The sequence below is a fragment of the Pongo pygmaeus genome, chromosome 7 (assembly GCF_028885625.2).
Source record: "Pongo pygmaeus isolate AG05252 chromosome 7, NHGRI_mPonPyg2-v2.0_pri, whole genome shotgun sequence".
Classification (NCBI taxonomy): Eukaryota; Metazoa; Chordata; class Mammalia; order Primates; family Hominidae; genus Pongo; species Pongo pygmaeus.
In genome coordinates this window covers 40,745,560-40,762,888 of record NC_072380.2, presented here as the reverse complement: position 1 = coordinate 40,762,888, position 17,329 = coordinate 40,745,560, and positions in this window count along the sequence as shown.

Here is a 17,329-nt window from a genome sequence, read left to right as displayed (position 1 = left end):
AGATCAAACCCAACTGAAAGTAGGCATCTCATTCCACCAAATTGAAAGTGAAAGAACAAACAAATACAGGGAGAGGAATCGTCTGATTTTGCTTGATTTTGAGGAGCTATGGGAACTGTAAGCCTGTCTCTCCTGGCTGGCAGAGACCACGTGATAGGTGGCCCCACAGTGCTGGAATCCAGAAAAATCTCCCTCCAGAGTTGGCGTGATCAGATTCCAGAAGCACAGCCACTCCTGCTTATTCACATGATCTGACCCAGCATGAAAGAGGACTGGGTCAGCAAAACTCCAAGGAAGAAAGCTAACCAGGCAGGCCCGGCCACCTCAGAGCTTTCTAGTTTCCTATTTAGAGGACATTTCTCACATACATAAAAAGATTGTCACAGACAATTTTTCTAAGCCAAAGAGAAAAAGGTTTTTTAATGCTAGATAGAAGCGAACAAGGGGTCAGACCTGGCAAATGCCCTGGGAAATTCAGGAAAAACAAAGGCTGAGACCTTTCTCCCTCCTTGCTCAGCTAAGTAATAGACCACTTAACTGATTAAGAAAGGAGAGGGTGGCCAGACGGGAGTTGGGGGTGGTGTAAGATTCTGCGAACTCTAGGCATTTCCTTCCATCTCTAGAGTTCTGTGTTCCTGCAGTTGACAGAAATGGACAGGGATGCCCAGATTTCAGTACAGCTCAGCCACTCCCTGGCCATGTTACATTTCCTTTGATTCACTTTGTCTTTTGGAAAATAACTGGGTGGAGCTGATGATCCCTGAGGGAGTGTCAGTGTAGTGGTCAAAGGCAGATTACCTAGGCTTAAATCCTAGCTCAACTGTCTCTATGATATGATCTTGGGGGTCATATCATAGAAAGATTTGCGAATCGAACAACCTCCAGAATCACATATGATACCATAGAAAGATATGACCCCTGAGGATCATATCTTTTTTTCATTTTCATAGAAAAAAGAAAAGAAAAGAAAGGAAAAGAAAAAATGAAAGAAGTGAAGGAGTTAGTCAAGAAAAAGAAAAAACTTTTCAAGCTCCCAGTGCCTTAGGTTACACCTGCGAAAAGGATTTTGAGCCCTTGCAGTGCCCAGAGCAGTGCCTAGTACATAAGTGAGCACCTTTTTAGTGTTGGCGACTTTTATTCCAGCTCTAATTTTATGTAAATCTGTAATGCCAGGACAGGCAACTACCATGATCCTTTTAGCCCAAGTCAAGATTCCTAGGAAGTGCTTCAATACATATGAACACATCTTGAAAATATTCCATGGCCAGAAGCTAGGTTTGCTAAACTGCCTTTTTATTAATATCAAGTATTTCTAAGCCCTTTTAAGGAAGGTTGTTTTCAAAATAAGGTAAAGGATTGTAATTAGGCTGTGTAATATCTTGTAAAACCGTGCCCTGCAGGGTATCTCTCCTTTGTATTAAATGGAGCTGTATTAGAATTAATTACCAGAAGAGATGGATGAGAGTCCACTGGCTGCTTGATGAGAACTCACTGCCCCCAGCTCAGTAACCTCCACACCCCAGAGTAAGGTTGGCTGTAATTACAGGGGTATGGGAGACGGGAACATGATCCAACTCTGAGGGGAGAAAAGCGACTTAAACCTTTCTTTCCCTGAGAAAGAAAAGTGGCTTGATTCATCATTCATCCATTCATTTGTTCGTCTATTCTTTTTCCTTCCCTCCTTTATATCATAACCCTTTACATTAGAAGTATGCACAAAAATCACTTGGGGTTACTTGTGTCAAAAGAAAACTTTAGACAAGTTAAATTTGATGGAGTTTAATTGAGAAAAAAAAAACAAGAAAAAAAACAATTTGCGAATCGGACAACCTCCAGAATCACAGAATCACAGCAGATTCAGAGAGACTCCAGGGATGCCTCATGGTCTTAACAAATTTATAGACAAAAAAAGTAAAGTGACGTACAGCAATCGGAAGTGAGATACAGAAACAGTGGGACTGGTTATCATTTGCCTTATTTGAGCAGTTTGAACACTCAGCAGTCTATGAGTGGTTGAGGTATGGCTGCTGGGATTGGCCAACACTCTGCTGTTAAGCTAGTTTACCATTAGTCCACAAGGACTCAAATGTAGAAGTACGGAGTCTTTCTGGGGCCATATTTAGTTCACTTTAACCCTTGATAAAATGCAGATTCTAGTCTTTTTCTTCTGATTTTGTAAGGTTAGATTGGAGTCACCAGTCTGCATTTTTAACTAGCACAGCAGAAAATTCTGATGCTCACAGCATGGGCTTCAGTAAAACACTACTTGATGGTGAGGAATGGTAAATCTCAAGACCAGGCAGACATGTGGGCAATGTGGATGGACTGATGATGTGATGACTCTTCAAAATGATTTTCTTTAAACATTTATTCAACATTTATATGATGACCTTTATTTGGTGACATATTTACATGAAAGCATATTTTAATTGATATTTCTATTAATAGATATTCAGAAAAGATTGCCTAATAATTCATCTCTGTCCAAAGTAGACTGCATGCTGTAAAGAAAGCTCAGCAAAACAGAACTGCAATGCACATTATCCAGATTCAGAATTTGAGGTGGCTACAACTGCCAATTCCAGAGGACAATCATCTTGTCGAGAGTAGATTTGTACTCGCAACATGCAAGTTTTTTCTTATATAATTTTTTATTTTCATTTACCTTTCAGGGCATTCTGAAAGGCAGGACTAATTAACATTTTACCAGTTATCTAATTAGTCCCTGTGGAAACCTGAGTTAATTGGTATCATAATTTCTATTTATTGCATTGATATTTTAACGTCCTTTGCAGACTAGCATGATGTGTGGTTCCTCATCTCTTCTTCCATTAATCTTTTCTAGGTAGGACCACTAGATATAAATTAAAAAAAAAAAAGAGTAAAAGGAGGAACTTCAGCCGGGAGCGGTGGCTCACACCTGTAATCCCAGCACTTTGGGAGGCCGAGGCAGATGGATCATGCATGAGGTCAGGAGTTTGAGACCAGCCTGACAAACATTGTGAAACCCCTTCTCTACTAAAAATACAAAAATTAGCCAGGTGTGGTGGCATGCACCTGTAATCCCAGCTACTCAGGAGGCTGAGGCAGGAGAATTGCTTGAACCCAGGAGATGGAGGTTGCAGTGAGCCAAGATCGCACCACTGTGCTCCAGCCTGGGCAACAGAGTGAGACTCTGTCTCAAAAAACAAAAAAAGGCGGGGTGAGGGTGGGTGTAGAGGAACTTCTGGGGATTGGGCCAGGCTCTAAGTGTCAGTCTCAGAATGAAAAGCTCACAGTCAATGGTCTGTAATGGTGTTGTTATCCAGTATATCCATGGTGCTGAGTCTCACTGCACTGCCACAGGACTCTTAGAAAAAGATGGTAGCAGTGGTTGAGAATGAACCTTGGAAAAGACCTCAGCCAGCAGTTACTACTGTAAAGAACCAGGGTCTAGGGAGTGGGATTCTCAGAAAAGATACTTGCAACAGTTACACAGGTGTCAGGACCCTGTCATGTGGCCTTAGTTCAAGGCAGAGCTCAGTCCCAGAGTAACTGGCAGCAACTCACATATGTGGATGGAATGTGTCCAGTGCATGCAGTGCATGCAGAACACCATGAATACCTAGGTGTTCAGTGATCAGCCCTAGGCCACAGTCTCCCCTGTTAGAGCAACTGGCCCAAGTCCCCTCTCAATCCATTGTTGGGGATGAATTGCTAAAAACTCTCTGTGATCCTATTCAGAATTATCTGAAGATATAGGAAGAATTGTCTTAGAATTTAAACAACTGCTTCTAGCTCCCATTTCTGAGAAAAAAATAAATGGGTAACCCAAAGAGTAGAGCCTTATTGAATATTCAACCTGTTGAAAGATAAATGCTGATCCCAGAAACTGTATCTTCAAAGGGTGAAGAGTTAAGGTAATGGTGTGATTTTCAGGTTTAAATGATGTTACCCACTTTTTTGGAGGCCTAATAACGTGCATGTAATTAAATCTCCAATTTTACACATCAAAAATATCTCCTCTGCCCATGTATATTACACTGTGCTAAGTGTAATATACATGTTTGTGTGCAGGTGTGTGAGTGTGTGTGCATGTGTGTGAGTGTGTGTGTGGGTTATGTGCATATGCGTACCTATTTCTGACTTATTCCTCACAACGGCCTTAAGAGTTGGCTCTGTTATTCCATTCTATGGATGAGCCAAATGAGTCTCAGAGAAGTTGAGTAACTTGGTCAAGATGACAAAGCTGGTGAGTGGTACGACTAGTTTGGACTTTGTGTGTTTCTAGATCCTCCCTTCTTCATTGTTTTGCTCTGTGGTGGGAGGACACAGCACAGCTAACAGAATACAGGGTGAGATGAACAGATACAGCTTCAAGTGGCAGATAAGCTCTTTTTTTTTTTTTTTTTTTTTGACATGGAGTCTCGCTCTGTCGTCCAGGCTGGAGTGCAGTGGCACCGTCTCGGCTCACTGCAACCTCCACCTCCCAGGTTTAAGCAATTCTCCTGCCTCAGCCTCCCAAGTAGCTGGGATTACAGGTGCCTGCCCCAAGCCTGGCTAATTTTTGTAGTTTTAGTAAAGATGGGGCTTCACCTTGTTGGCTAGGCTGGTCTCAATCTCCTGACCTCAGGTGATCCGCACACCTCGGCCCCCAAAGTGCTAGGATTACAGGCATGAGCCACTGCGCCCAGCCCAGATATGCTTTTAGCTAGCTTTGTAAACTTTCTTAATTCGGCGATTTTCCATTCATTGAAAAAAAAAGTTGCAAAGCATCTTTTATATCCTAAACACTACTTTAGTGAAAAAAAAAAAGCAAGCAAACACACTTATCTTTATAAACCTTATACTTTAACATAGAGTAGAGATGATAACAGTAAACCTAGTAAGTGCATTACAAAATACAATACAAAATATCATTACAAAGACATATTTAAAAATAAGTACAAAAAACCCTAATAAAAAAACAAGTATTATATTGTTAACAAGTGATAAATCCCATGAGAAAACAAAAAGTGCAATGAAGGGACACTGGAAATGTGGGAGATGGGTATGCAACTGTTTAAAATAGGGTGATCAGGATAGCCCAAGACTCATTGAGAAGGTGATATTTGATAGAAAGAAAGAGAGAGAGAGAAAGAAAGGAAGAAAGGAGGGAGGGAGAGAGGGAGGAGGGAGGGATGAAGTAAGGAAGAAGAAAGAAAGAAAGGAAAGAAAGAAAGAAAGAAAAAAAGAAGGGAGGGAGGGAGGGATGAAGGAAGGAAGGAGAAAGAAAGGGAGAAGGAAAGAAAGAAAGAAAGGAGGGAGGGAGGGATGAAGGAAGGAAGGAGAAAGGGAGAAAGGAAGGAAGAAAGGAAGGAAGAAAGGAAGGAAGGAAGGAGGAAGAAAGGAAGGAAAGAAAGAAAAGAAAAAATAGAGAACAAAAGAAAAGAAGAAGGAGGTGAAGGAGTTAGTCAAGAGGATATCAGAGGAGAGAATACCAGGTGGAAACCAGTGTAAAGGCCTTGAAACTAGAGCTTGCCTGGCGTCATTGAGGAATAGCACGTGGCTGGTATGGCTGCAGTGATGTCAGAGGATCATAAGCATCTATGTCGCGAAGAGACTCTTAGACCATAGTGGAAAATGGGGAGCTATTGCAGGCTCCCCAGCAGGGAAGTGACAAGACCCAAACTTATTTCGTTTTTTGTTTTTTTTTTTGAGACAGGGTAGCATAATTCCAGGTTCAGTCTTTCTCTTAACCAATGCGCTATACTGCTTCATGGACCAATCATTTTCCTTCCTTCCTTCCTTCCTTCCTTCCTTCCTTCCTTCTTTCCTTCCTTCCTTCCTTTCTTTCTTTCTTCTTCTTTTTTTTTTTTTTAATAAGATATGGTCTCACTTTGTTGCCCAGGCTGGAGTGCAGTTGTGGTGATCAGTCCTCTTTGCAGTTTTGACCTCCTGGGCTCAAGCAATCCCCCTGCCTCAGCCTCCTGAGCAGCTAGGACTGTAGGCATGCTCCATCATGCCTGGTTAATTTTTTACATTTTTTGTATAGATGGGTTCTCACTGTGTTTTTCAGGCTAGTTTCAAACTCCTAGCCTCAAGCCATCCTCCTGCCTGGGACTTCCATGGTGTTGAAATTACATGCATGAGCCACTATGCCTGGCCTGAGCTTACTTTTTGCAAAGAACTTCTCTGGCTGTTGTGCCATTGAGAGACAAGAGAGAAAGCAAGGAAACCCATCATAATGAAGTCATCACAATGTCCAGGCAAAAGAGGACGGCGGCTTGCCCTGAGGTAGCAGTAATGGATGTGAGAGGAAAATTGCTCAAATTCTGCATTTCTTTTAAGGGTAGAACCAATATGTTTCCTTGATGGGTTTGATATAGGATGTAGGGTGAGAGAGAAAGAGAGGAGTGAGTCAGAGATGCCTGGGAATTTGGGAATGAACATCTGAAAGGATGATGTTGTCTCTACTGAGAAGGGGAAGACAGAAATTAGTAGGTTTGGGGTCAATATCAGATGCTCCCGTTGAAACATGTGATATGTGAAATAACTATTAGACATCCAAAGGAAGTTTTTAAGTATTCCATTTGATCCATGACTCTGGAGTTTAGAAGAGAAGTCTGAACATCTGAGCGGATGCTGCGGGTCCCAGAGTCATCTGCACACAGCTGGCATTATCAGGCCAGCTCCTGCAGAAACAGGGACACATTCAAAAGCTCCAATGGAAAAGAATCAAATCAGGGGCTGTCTGAGGGGATATTGGCAGGATAGAAGGGATTTACAAGGAATGGTGGGCACCCAGGCAACAGCAGAGGTGGAAAAGCCATTACCACGTTTAGGGTTGAAGAAGCCGAGAGGGAACAGTGTGTCTGAAGCAGTGAGAGTTAGAACCCTGGAAAACTCCCGCTCCTGCAGTTTCCGTCTATGGGCAGAGCAGACAGGAGCCAGCTGGCACGGGGGCCTGAGTAGCGTGATCTGCAGCCTTAGCTTCCTGCGGCATAAACTAGGCTGAGGAGGCTGGAGGAAGAATCTGAAGGTACAAGGCAAAAGAACGAATCAGCAGCACAGATTGTATGTAAAGCCTGAGGCTAGATATGATCACTAAGGCAATAAGTAGCCAGGAGAAAAAAAAGAACCGAGCCTGGGACTCTTCGTCATGAAGAGGTTTGGAAGAAAAAGAAGAACTAGCAAAGGCCACTACAAAGAAATAGTCTGTGAGATAGGACGAGGAGCACAAAGTATGAAATCCAAGAAGCTAAGAGAAGAACAAGGGAGGGAGTGTGATCAAGGGGGAGAGAGTGATCTCTGCATCAAATACAGCCAATGTGTCAAATAAGATGCAGACTGACAGCTGAGCCGTGGACTTAGCAACATGGAAATTATTAGTGTCTGGGACTCTAACAAAGTCTCCTCAATTTTTTAGAGGTGGTTTAATTATTTTTTTCCTCTGTCTCTCTTTTTTCTCATTTTCCCAGCTCCCTGTTTCCTATTTAGCTCTTCAAAAATGCAAATATAACCTTACACCTCTCTTTCACCAGACATTACCTCCAGGGCAAGTTTTTCTAATTACGTGCTCCTGCAGATCTCTCCTTGAGAGTAGACATTCAATTTGCAGACCATAGCATACCTGCCATGGAACTTTTACCTCCAGGGGTTTGCCTGGAAACTTCCATCCTTCCTGGGTTGACTCAGAACTTTTATCCACCTACTTGGCCACTTTTACAACTTTCTTTTGCCCAGGAGGGCACCAACTCAACTGTCGGATAGACAAGACACCAAGCTAACTGAGGTACCCCTATCCTTACTCATTTCCTCCCCTATCTTATAAAAATAATTGTTTTCTGCTCCAATGGTGACACAGCACATTTAAAGACAGGATTCTTTGTGCCCCTTCCTCCAAACTAGCTTCTGAATAAATTCACTTTTTAAAATCAGACCTTGCTCTTATTAATTAAACTCTACATGCGGTGAGCAACTAACCTGCTTTTGGGTTACAGGACAAGCACTTTTTCAGCAGAGTGGTGGGAGAGAGAAATACCTCTTGAGAGTACCCTCAAGGGGGACAGGATGAGAGGGGTTTCCGACAGCAAGAGAAAAGTCTTTCTGGGAGTTTTGCTGCAAAGAGGAGCAAAACAGTGGGGCAGAAAGTGGGGAATGAGCCAAAGGTCAAGATAAATATGTTTTAGGTGAATAAATAACAGCGTGTTTCCATGACTTTGGAAAAGATCTAAATAGAGAGAGAAATGAATCAGGATAAGGAAGAGAGAATTCCTAAAATGTTGTCTTGTCCTGGTTCATGCTTAGTCCATGGAATAGCATCCTAATTTGCCATTTTTGGGGGCTGCTTGGAGTGGGAATGGGACACAATGAGAGTATGTGACCTGCTGACAAGGTCAGACACTCAGCGCCAACCTTCCCCACCTACCCTGCCTGGCTTTTAGAGCATCCATAATCTCCTTCTCAAGTGAGATGGAGCAGAGACCCTGTTTTTAGGGTCCCGTGGGTCCCCAAGCATGGAAATAAAGGAAAATACTGAGTTCCTTCAAGGGAAATTCCAGGCACCCAGCCAGTCCTGAGAAGTAAATGAGTAGCTTGATAAGCAAAAGTAATAGTAACTTAAAACAATAGCCAAAGAAATTAGAGTCATAAGAGGTTTCGTTCCCTTATAGAAACTGAAGGTAACATCTTGACATATGTCCCTGACTGTTTTTCAGAAGCCTGAACCCCCACCAAAGACTCCCAGCAAACAGATCTGCTGGCACACAGACCTCAGACAAGGGGGTGCTGAAGACGGGACTCTGACCACCTATCTGTTCTAAAGTTCTTCTTGAGGGGCCTGGAGGGAGTTGCATTCAAAAACTGGAGCTAACATTCCTTTCTGCTGATCCCAAATTTTTGAACAAAGCTTTTCTGTCTTAGCCAGTTGCTGTCAGAAAATCTTCCAATCTACCTATGACTTGTAAAAGCCTCCACCTCAAGATACCCCGCTCTTTTAGGCCAAAAGCAACATGTACCCACCATGTATTGATTTATGATTTTGCCTGTGACTTCTGCTTTCCTGAAATATACCCCTGCCTTTAAAAACCCTTACCTGAGAGCCACCAGAGAGGTCAGAATTAGAATGTTAGCTTCCTGGTCCTCCTTGCCTGGCACCCTGGGAAAAATGCCTTCCTTTCTCCCATTGCAAACCTTGGAATGGATATGTGGTCTTACTGCAATGGGCAAGCAGATCCCAGTTCGGTTCTATAACACAAGGGCAGTAACAGGGAGTTATCTGGCACCTAGTATGCACCAGGCACTGTACTTCATAGACATTAACTCAAACCTCTACAACAACCAGAGCTTTATGTCTAATTTCTGGAACAGAATATTTGCATGACAGTATTTCAAAGAGGGTAAGAAACTTATAGGCCATAGCTCCCAGGAGGCAGAACCAAGACACAAATCCTGGTGTTTGTGACAAAGCCCTTATTCTATTTAGTCTCCCCGTCCAGCCTCATAGTTAACTTTGCTTTTTCTGTATCACCTCTCTGTTTCCTAATTCTGTCTGGGTTTTTCACTATCTATTCATTGTTCTCCAAAATCTCTACCTCCTCACCCCCAGCCACTTTATCCTCATTAAAAATCATCTCTGATAACATTAATATTTAGTATGATCAGGTTCCCCATCCAAGAAGTATTATTTTTCCTTTAAAATGAGACCTTCCTGCAAAATTTAGACTTTCCCTTTTCCCAGGATCAGTCTCTAATAGTGGAATTTCATGCATGACAATTGGTAAAGGAAAGAACAGGGTCTTCCAAAAGTCAAGGAAATCTAGCTGTGAAGACCAGTATCTTGTGCCTGTGAAAGATTGTTCTGTCTCTTCATGCTATTCGTTTAGACAACTACTTATTCTTCAATTCGAGTTCTCAAGAATTTATGACCTTAGCATCTTGGCAGGTCATAACTGAACTGCCTGTTTTCCTAGCTTAAAGTTGATCAATGCTGTTGTCTACCCCATTAGAAATGCTCTCTGTGTCTCTCTCTAGCTCTTTTTCTATCTCCTGTTCTTTCTTTTTCTTGCTCTGTCTCTCTCTTTCTCTCTCTCTCTCTGTTACACACTCATTGCTCTTCCTAAAAAAGGAATCTTTCACTCAGGCTCTACTTCCTTTTTGCCCATGGTGCTTAGAACATGAAGAAGATTTGGGGAGGATGGAGTGACCTGCCACTGTTGATAATAGGTCGGATCGATATCGCAAAATGTGCCACATCCTTCTTCATTTTCTCATCATGGGATAATCGATAGCCTTATTTTGCCTGTAAACCTTCCGCAAAGGTTGAACACTTTTTACTTCCTAAACTGGGCATTCTCACTGCAAGGTACCAGAGGCAGAAAAGGAGGGTCTGGTCCTGAATTTGCCAAGTTTGAGTGGCCTGTGCTCACTGCCCTATGGTCCCCATGAAGCACCCATGTTCACAGATGTGCAGGTGTGAATGAGGGAGCATGAGTGTGTGGGTGCCTGCATGTGCGTGCATTTCCTAAATGTAAGTAGATCAAAAGCATCTACTGCAATTTACCTTCAGGGAACTTAACTCACTAGAAGAGAGACAAAGTGCAGAAGGATGTATTCTTCCCTATAAATTAACGCCATATGGAAAACCTTTTTTTTTTTTCTGATGACTTGATGCAGCAGGCATTTGGTATAGGGGAGTAACATTACCTGCTTTTCAATGATGCTGCTGCTCTCCCCTAGCTTATCATGCTTACTCTGGATCCAAAGATACGTGCTCTGATAAAGGACCTGTGGGACAATGTTTCTGACGTTAGGCAGACCAAGCCATGCCTCTATATTGTGATTCGAAAGATTGGAAGGTTCTCTTTACCCCAAACAGAAATGACACTTCCACCAGGACCACCACAATGCCTCATCCTCTTGCATGACTAACTACCCCAGGGTTGGACATTGCAGGCAGCAGCTAAAATGTAAACATAATGTGTGTGTGGTGGGGGAGGGAGAGTAATATATCAATCTATTTGTATAATTTGGATATTTGTCCCCTTCAAATCTCATGTTGAAATGTTATTCCCAGTGTTGGAGGTGGGGCCTGATGGGAGGTGGTTGGGTTATAGGGGAAGATCCCTTATGAATGGCTTGATGCTGTCCTCAAGATGGTGAGTGTGTTTTTTCAAGATCTGGTTGTTTAACAGTGTGCAGCATCTCTCAACCCCCCTTGCTTCCCCTCTTGCTGTGATGTGCCTGCTTCTGCTTCCTCTTCTGCCATAAGCAAAAGCTCTCCAAGGTCGCCCCAGAAGCCAAGCAGGTGCCAGCACCATGCTTCCTGTACAGCCTGCAGGACTATGAGCCCATTAAACCTCTTTTCTTTATTTATTACTCAGCCTCAGGTATTTCTTTACAGAAATGCAAAAGAAGGGCCTAACACAGCCATTCATTCCTGACTGTGAATTAGTATATCAAATTAGTGTTAGACTTCTGGAAATTTCTGAAAGAATGAGAGTCAGGAAGGGGGAGTTGGGCAAAATGCAGCACCCCACAGGTGTTCACATCAGAGTCCCTGGCACCTGTGCACGTTACCTCACATAGAAAAAGCACTTTGCCGATGTCCTTAAGTTAAGGACATTGAGATGGAGACACATCAGGTGTATAACTAGCAAAAGGGTCAGACTGCTCAATGCTTGTAGAAAGAAGTCAAACGTAATAACCAGTGATAAGAGGGAGCGACATTTTCCTTTATTCTCTATGCTAGCAGAGGAAGAGCAGTAAACAATTCCACTCTTCAATCTGTGGTGGGAACACAGGGGTTTTTAAAGCAGGGTCTGGAATGCAGAAGAGGCAAGGGGGGCTCGGAGGTGCCAGGTGGTATGACGTGCTGTGTGATCCTCTTGAATTATGGTCCCATTTGGTGAAGGGGCTGGCACCATCATGGATCCTGCAAGGTTATAAGTGAGTTATTCTTCATCCAGGTGTGGGTTCCGACCTTGAAGTAATCTTTTGTTGGAGTGAGAATTCCAGCAGTGTCTGGTCTCTATCAGGATCTGACTCCTAAAGCTTCTAAGGAAATATATGACCAGATAAGAGAACATGGTGTGTGTTTAACAAGCACTTAGGTAAATAAATATGCATAAGGCATGTGAGCATAGCAGGGGGAAGGAAAGGGAGTAGGGAGTCACAGCACAGTCCAAGGTTGTATTTTAACACAAGAGGTAACATACATGCAGCCGGTTTCAAAGTTATGATGTTGAGACTTGGGGTAGGGAGAGGAAAAGGGAAAGAAGAAGGAAAAAAGTTCAAAATGCAGTTTGCGGCTCAGCTGCTAAGCTGCTGGTTACAGGTGGACCCCATAAAATATGGTATATGTACAAAATGGAATACTATTCAGCCATAAAAAGGAATGAAATTGATAGAGGGGCAGGAGGCAGACAGATACGTGGGCAGATAGGGGAACCTGTACAGGGGGATACCTCATATGGACTGGGAGAATGGAGTGGAGCCACTAGAAATATGTGCCTTATGCAGGGGAGGAGCCTGCCCTCTTCAACTCATGTGTGTGACCTGGTATTCAATTTGTGAGGCGGAAACCTCTGCGCAAGACCTCTCTTTTTGTTGAGAGCTTTCCTTTCGCTTAATCAGTGCTGCCCTGCTCACCTTTCAATTTGTCGGCATGTCTAATTTTTCCTGGTTATGAGACAAGAACCTAGATTTACGTGAAATAAGGAGAAAAAAATCCTGCATCAAAATCATGTTTTTTGCAGCAACATGGATAGAAATGTGGGCTAGTAAGTAAAATAACTCACAAACAGGAAGTTACAAATATCACACACTCTCACTTATAAATGGAAGCTACATAACATATACACAGACAGAAAGAGTGGAATAATAGACATTGGTGACTAGGATGGGTGAGAGGGTAGAAGAGTTGAGGGATGAGAAATTACCTAGTGAGTACAGTGTACACTCTTTGGGTGACAGTTACACTAAAAACCCAAATTTTACATAATATATCCATGTAACAAAACTACACTTGTACCCCTTAAATTTATGCAAACAATTGTTTTTTAAGTAGAAGGAAGAGGCAGAATAGGAGAGTCAGAGAATGCTCTGTGAAGCAGAAGCAAGGTCAGAATAATGTTGTGTGAAAAGGATACAACCTGCTTCTGCTAGATCTGAAAATGGAGGAAGAGGCCAGGAGCCAGCGTGCATTGATGCTTCCTAGAAGCTAGAAAAGGCAAGGAAGCAAGTTCTTCTCTAGGGCATCCAGAAAGGAGCACAGACAGTCGTACTGACAGCTTGATTTTAGCCCCATGAGGCTAGTGTTGGACGTCTAACCTACAGAACTAAAAGAGAATAAATTTGTTTTCTTTTCAGCCACTAACTTTGTGGTCATTTTTTGTGACATCAATAGGAAACAAATACAGAAAGTGAGCTTTGAAAGAAAAGAGAGTCCAGACCACCTGTATTTTGGGAAGGCACCTGAGAGGGCAGGCTAGGCTGGTAAATGGAGCCCAGGGAAGACATGAGGTAGCCCCGAGGAGCTTCTGGGGAGAAATGAGATGGGGTAAACAGGAGCCGAGACAAGGGCATCCCTCACTTAAGGCCTCTGGTGCCATTCATGCAGGAAATACATCTCCAGGATCCCAACTCTGAAAGGTTCTGGGGGAGGCGGGGGTCACAGAGAAACACAAGGAGCACGCCCCCAGCCACAAGGCTGGGCACAGAGACACAGCAGTCTGGCAGGTGCTGTCCTGGCCAATGCAGCTTCTCCTCCAGATCATCCAAGGCGTTTCATGTTCCAGGGCCCTTGGCCTCCATGTTCAATCTTGGCTCATCCTCTGATGAAAGATATCAGACCGAAGCCAGAGAGGACTTTCTCTCAACCCCAGCAAGTCTCAGCCATTCAGGCCAGGAGAGTTCATACCCCATGATGTGAGGCTTGTCAGATATAGCTTGACAGACAAAACCTATGAGAAACAAAGCATGGGAAGGAGGATGGCAGGGTAGATAACTGTTTCCAGAAAGCAACTTAAACTTTTCAACCTGGCTGGTGTGGAAAAAAATATTAAGTTTCAAAAACATACGGTATCTTTAGGTAGTGGCTAAAGCACTGAAACCAAAACACGCAGGAACATAATTTCCTAGGACAAAGAACTCATAATCTGGAGGAGTGCAGTGGTGCAGTCATGGCTCACTGCAGCCTTGTACTCCTGGATCCAAGTAATCCTCCTGCCTTAGCCTCCCAAGTAGCTGGGACTATAGGTCTCTGCTGCTTTTTTTTTTTTTTTTTTTTTTCTTTTAGCAACAAGGTCTTGCTGTGTTGCCCAAGCTGATCTTGAACTCCTGGCCTCAAGTGATCCTGCCACCTTGGCCTCCCAAAGTACTGCGATTATAGGCGAGAGCCACCACACCTGGCAACAACTTGTAGCTTCTAGGGAGAAATTTTATTTCCATTTTGCCTGAATCTTAAGTACTGTCTGCAGAGTGGCACAAGGTGGTTGGTAATGATGAACCAAATCAGCAAGGCTGATTTTTCTGGAAATTATCTTCATGTATACTCATCCAACAGGTATGAGAATTATATGAAAGGAGGGGAGTTTGGTGCATCTCATACAGTGACAAGAGGTTTGTAATAGGAGGAAGAGAGACATTTCTCTTCTCTTCCCCTTTAAAAGATGCCAGAAGTATATAACATCTGAATCAGGAGCTTTGTGACATGCATTTCTCCAGGTGATTTGTTTCATGGACGATTGCCCATAAGCGCTTCTCAGCCCTATCTCTACACTCCCGAGAATATCTGAACTATGGACAATCATTCTTATCACAATGTAATATTAAGAAGTGAAATGATCAGAAAATACTACATCAAATGCCAAGAACACAGACTGGAAATAGACACTGATAACTGCTAGTTAAATGTGGCTATGAAACTCATTTCCTTCACCTGTCTTAGCAGAACACATTCTTTTCTCTGATGACATTTGAGGCCCGGAGGCACATGCTTCAGTTTGCAGCTCCCCAGCTCTCAGGAAACCCGTGGAAACTGCACTATCTCACCTCCACCCTGCCACTGGGGTAAGCTCCCTCCTTGCTCAAGCTTGTTTGGGTCCCTAACATGCCCTAGATGAGATCGCTGGGCAGAAAACCCTCTCCAGCCTGACTAGGGGAGGCCCCCCGGGTGCCACCTTCAAGGATCTAGAGACCCCAAAGTGATCTCTGAGCAGCTTTCCCTCATCACTGAACTCTCTTCCCCCATGAGGTGGAAAAGCTTGTTTCCTAGCACTCTGCCACCACACTGCATTTCTCCATTCCCACTCAGTCCCTGCCTTTTGTCCTTCACTGACCAGTGGCATATTTTTAATCTCTGAGAGGCTCCCTAGAGCGCTTTTCTGGGTGATGGCCTCTGTGCTTCTGTTTACATGTTATTCAGTGTGGCTGCTCTCACTGCTGGGGGCTTAGTGACAGTAATCTGAATTCTCCTTTCTTGGGGACCCAAAAGTATGAAAAACTCAGTAGATTTTGGCAAAGTGCTTAGATTTTATAGATTTAGAATCTATTACACAGGTGCAGATAGATAGTGGAATCTAAGAATATTAGGAGGAGGAGAGAAAGAAGGGAGAAAGGCCAGGTGTGGTGGCTTACACCTGTAATCCCAGTGCATTGGGAGGACAAGGAGGGAGGATAGCTTGAGGCCAGGAGTTCGAGGCTGCAGTGAGCTATGATGGCACCACTACACTCCAGCCTGGGGGACAGAGCGAGACCCCATCTCTAAAAACGAATTTTAAAAAAAGAAAGGAGGAAGAGGAAAAGGTAGAAAAGGAAACAAAGAGGAGAGTTTTTTAAAAAGTGTTAACTTCTAAAACTGAAGAGGAAAAACCATGCAGAAAAGATCATAACAAGCAACCAAATATAATTTCTACTCCCATGGGGCAAAAAAGGTCACTTCCAAGTATTCTGCCACAATGCCACGGGGAGAATAGCTCTCTCCTTCCCAGGGCTTGGTGGTCCTTCAGTCCCTCTACAGGCTGATAAAAGCAAGCAATGCCCACGCCTGGAATCCATCTACCCAACCAGGCTAGGTTTCTGCTCAATTTAGATCACCTCCAGGAGACACACAGGGCATCTTGCTCTTCTCCACTGCCACTGGGATGAAGGGAGGAGACTACGCAGGTGCCCAGAATGCAAAGCAGCCTGCAGCAGAAGTTGCACTTGGTGCCCCTGTATAGCTCTTGGCACAGGGTCCTTGACTCCTCCCTCTCATTACACCTCTATCTCCACCCGCTCTCGGTTCTAATTGGAACACTGTGGCTGCAGGAACCCCCAAATATCATAATCAAACAGGCTTCCAAGTCTGTAGGGAGCTGATGAGTAAATAAACCACTGCATGAAAAAGCCATAGAAGATAGACATTGATCTGAACTTGGAGGTAAAGTGTGTGAAATTGTTTATAAATTGTCAGGATAATGGTAGGCACTGAAGTGGGACGCCAGCTCTCTCATCCTCTCTCGGCTTTTGCACAGCATTAATTAACTCTCCCATAGGAAATAGCATGCTCCTTAAAGCCAGGCAGGCCCGGATTCGAATCCTGCTTTTAATCCTTACTAGATGTCTGAATTCAGAGTAGTCACGTTTTCATTGCCACAACTTCTTTAGAGAAAAAAATATTTCTTGGAGGCATTGTAGTCAGAATGAAATGAGGTTGGCTACATGAATGACCTAGAACAGGGACTGGCATTTACTAGGTGTTCCTTTAATGCTCCCTTACTCCATAGTGTTCTCTGGATTTGTTAGAACAAAGATCCTGAATTTTCGCCTTTCCCTCCCATAGGAGCTAACCATGCTGTCTTCTCCCTCAAGCCTGCTTTTCCTCCAGATCTCCTAATCTCTGTGAAGGCTCCTGGGCTGGATTTACCTTGTCCCTGGCCTGAGACCCTCTCCCCACCCCTTCCACTCTGCTCTCCTTGCCTGCAAGGGTCATAGCCGCAGGCTCAGGTGCACATTGTCTCCAGCTGTGTGTGTCCATGCTCCTGAGAGTCTCAGCAGGAGATCAGAGGGAGCAAGGAGGGTGAAGACAGGAGTTTACTCCCTTGGCTCCTTCCCTGTGAGGTCAGCTGGGGCTGGCTGAGCCCTCGCCTGAAGCCCAGTGCTCTTCGTAAGGTGTCTGCCCTTTAGGACTTGCCCTCTTGATTCTGAAAACCAATTCCTACCTTTGAACTTAGCCCCAGGCTCCTACGCAGTCTCTTATAGTTGCCTTGCACCCTGCCAACACCTTTCTAACTGAACTTCTTGTAAAAAACAACAATAACAACAACAAACAAAGAATTCACGTTATTCTAATTTGAGAAGTCACTTGTTCCTTGTGGGAATCCTAACT